General features: G+C 57.6%; 1 pseudogene; it reads left to right on the top strand.

Annotated features, from left to right (window-relative positions):
• The first annotated feature begins 844 nt into the window (after positions 1-844).
• Positions 845-2,937, top strand: LOC100597280 (annotated as a pseudogene).
• The last annotated feature ends 587 nt before the right edge of the window (positions 2,938-3,524 follow it).

The raw sequence follows: 3,524 nt of genomic DNA, 5'->3' as shown, positions 1-3,524 counted from the left end.
GGCTGTTCTCCAAAACCGCCGCAGAGGTGGGGCTCCGACCCATCTGAGCCTCTTTCTGACCTGGACCACCTGGGGCAGCTGTGTTTATGGCATCTGGGTCCCCTGACCGTGAGTGTCGCACCTTCCCGTAGGATCAGGCCCCTGGGAAGGCAGGGGCCGATTCTCTTTCTTCCCTCTGTGGCAGTCCCCCCATCCCATCACAGAGGACCACAGACGACACGCTGTGGCTGTCGGTCTGGGGGTTCGAGCCCCCAGGCCCCACTCCACGTACTCCAAGGATTGGCCTGGTGGGGCCAGTGCTGGCTCCCAGAGGCTGCAGGGCTCTGGAAGGAAAGGCCTTCTGCAGAGCAGGGCCCCCGAAGCCTGGCCGCCTGAGCAGCCTGTGGGGAGGGAGGCGGCGGCGGGAAGCCCCTTGCTCTGCTGGTACCCCTCCCAACATCCAGGGTCTCTTCACCCGGCGTTTCTCTGCGGCTGCGGCTGTGCCTGGACCTCAAGCTCAGAGAAAAAGCTGTTGCTGCCAGCTCAGCTGAAGCCGCCTGGTGCTTTCTATAGAATCTTTGTGAGGCGCTATTGTAGAAGGGACTGTTATCCAAGAACTAATTACGGAAACTAAGGACTGCACAAAAATAATTATTTCCAAACAATGGGCGTCCAGCCCTGAGAATTCCAGTGGGAGTGGTGGCGATCTACCAGGGTCTGTGGGCCTAGCCTGGGGTCACCGTACATCGTGGCCTGTCTCCCTTCCTCTCCGGATCCCCCACCCCAGGCCACATGCCTCAAGGGACATCTGGGTTGGAGGAAGCCAAGGGTTGGGCTGAATCCTTCCTCGCTAAACGTGGACACGATGCCTGGCATCCCCGCCGAGAGTGGTCTGTGGTCCCCTCCGGCGATCACTACAGTGTCTCTGAGATATCACTGTCCCCATTTCCCAGATGGGAAAACCGAGGCTCCAAATGGCTAAGAAACGTGCCCAAGTGTCTGAACCTGCAGGCAGCGGGCTGGGGCTCAGGCCTGGGTCTGTGTGGCCTCCTTAGTCAGTGGGGAGTGGGTGTGAGGGAAGCCCAGGTGACACTGGCCCAGCAGGACACACAGGACAGCAGGTGCAGAGGAACCCGCACCAAGGGACCCCACCCACAGGCAGCAGCGGCATCTGTGGCAGGGAGATTTGCCTCTGGGCTCCCTGCACTGTCCCGTGAGTTGTCCAAGGACTGGGACCTGGGGTTGGGAGGGACACACAGCAGCCGTTGGCTGTGTTGCCATGACACGACAGAGGTTCCAGCCACCAGCACAGGCCGCCTGTCCCGGGGAGACAGTCCTGTTTGTAACGTCTATCTCAGCGTGAATCGGGAAGACAGTCCTGTTTGTGACATCTATCTCAGCCTGAATCGGGGAGACAGTCCTGTTTGTGACATCTGTCTCAGCCTGAATTGGAGAAGGCTTCCTACAGCAGAAGCAGACCCAGAGCAAGGACATCCCTGATTCGGGAGGAAGCTGGAGTGCCGAAGGTCACCAGCAGGCACCGTGGACCCAGCCTTTGAACTTGGACCCTGCCTGGCCCACAAAGCCCCGTGTTGCTTCCCAGGGCCCACATGCAGGTTCCCGGATCTCCAGCTGCACCCTGGAGGGGGTGAGGGGGGCTCACTGTATGGCATGTGCCAGGTGGAGGGGCTGGCGTGGGACAGGGGGATGGAGCTGGGGGGAAGATCAGCAGATCCCTGGACACACGGGGTGAGGCTGGGCTGTCTCAGATGGGCAGGACTAAAAGCAAGACAAGCAAGACAAACAAGACGGAAGGGCTCAAGACTGGAGCAGCCAGGAAATTCTGTCCAAGCCGAGTCCCTGGGTTTGCGAGACTTCACTCCACCTCACAGGGGTCGTCTGGGTTTGTGGTCTCTGGCCAGGCGGGTGTGGGAGCCTCTCTCCTTCAGCTCAGGCTCGCGCTACGCCAGAAAGAGAAGGGCAAGAGCACCCCCTCAACCCAGAGGACCCCCAGATCAAGAGACCACCCAGGCTACAATCAACTCCGGTGGCGCTTTTAATCACCCCAGCAGGAATGGTGACTGTAAACAGACATTCAACATTCCCAGTGACACACATACCTCCCAGGCAAGACTGCGTTTCCATAAACCTTGCAGAAATGACTCAGAGAGCTGGCTGATCGACTGAGCCGCCTGGACACCAGTGTGCAGACGCCGTGTCCTCAGCACCCCCACACTCAGCCATCCTGCGAGCCCCAGCCCCTGGAACACTCCAGCTGCCTCTCCACTTGTCTGGTGCGATGTTTCCTCCCGGTGCCCTCATCACCCCACACCCACCCTCTTCTCCCAGGCTCCCGGTGGCTCCCCCCACCACTTGCTCTGCTGATGGGTACATTCTCCCCAGGTCTGGCCATGAAGCCATCCTGGGTGCCTCAGTTTCTCTTGCTGGCCAGGCAGTCACCAGCACCTCAGTGGGAATGCCACTCTCTGCCACCACCCAGCCTGGGCTCAGTGGGACGCCTGCACTTTCCCAAGTTGCATTCCTCCAGCCCATTCTCTGGACACTCGGATGAGAACAAGGCTACCGGCCAAGGGTGTGAGAGCAGGGATCAGCCTCAGAGACCATCCCATCTCTGTGAGTGTTCTGAAGCTGCCAAGCAAAGTGCCACCAACGGGGTGGCTGAGACCAACAGAAATGTATTCCCTCTTGGTTCTGAGGCCAGAAGCCTGAGCTCAAGGCGTCAGGAGAGCCAGCCCCGCTCTGGCAGCTCTAGAAGAGAATCTGTTTCTCACTCTCCCAGCTTCTGGTGTTGCTGGCAACCATTAGCATTCTTGACTTGTGGCTGGGCTGCTCCCATCTCTGCCCCCCGGGGTCATGTGGCCTTCTGCCCAGCCTTGCTGTGTGTCCCCTCCTCTCGTAAGACTCCAGTCACTGAGTTTAGGGCCCACACAAATCTAGTATGACCTCACCTTGACTTAATCACATCTACAAAGGCCCTTCTTCCAAATAAGGTCATGTTCCCCATTTCTGGGTAGACGTAGATTTAGGGGAGCCTCTATGTAGCCCAGTGCCATCCTCCTACAAACCCCAGGATGGCTGAGGAATCCAATCTCAACGGAGATGCTTCAGGCTGCTTAGGATCAGAGCCTGCCCCACACTGAGCACTCACATTCTCTCCTCATATTCTTTCAAGCATTCCAGCAACATCTATTCCTGGAAACCCCAGGTCAGTCCCCCACCACCAGTGCTCCTGTTGCCTGGAGAAGAAAATGCTCCAGACCCCTCCTTCCCAGCCTGCTGGGTTCCCTCCAACCCAGGCCCAGCCCCCTTCTCCAGGGATTGATAAGACGCCATTTCCAGATATATTGTTACGTGGCAAAAGCAGACGGCAGTACACAGTGACACATCTTTTGTGTAATGAAGTGTAAAAATACGTATATGTGCGTGTTTATTTATAGATGCAAAAGAAAAGCACTGGAAGGATAAATCAGAAACTAATAAAAATGGTGACTTTACGTGTGTGGAGTTAGCAGTGGAAGCTAGCT

Source organism: Nomascus leucogenys, chromosome 25 (genome assembly GCF_006542625.1).
Source record: "Nomascus leucogenys isolate Asia chromosome 25, Asia_NLE_v1, whole genome shotgun sequence".
Taxonomy (NCBI): Eukaryota; Metazoa; Chordata; class Mammalia; order Primates; family Hylobatidae; genus Nomascus; species Nomascus leucogenys.
This window is presented reverse-complemented; position numbering and strand designations above follow the sequence as displayed.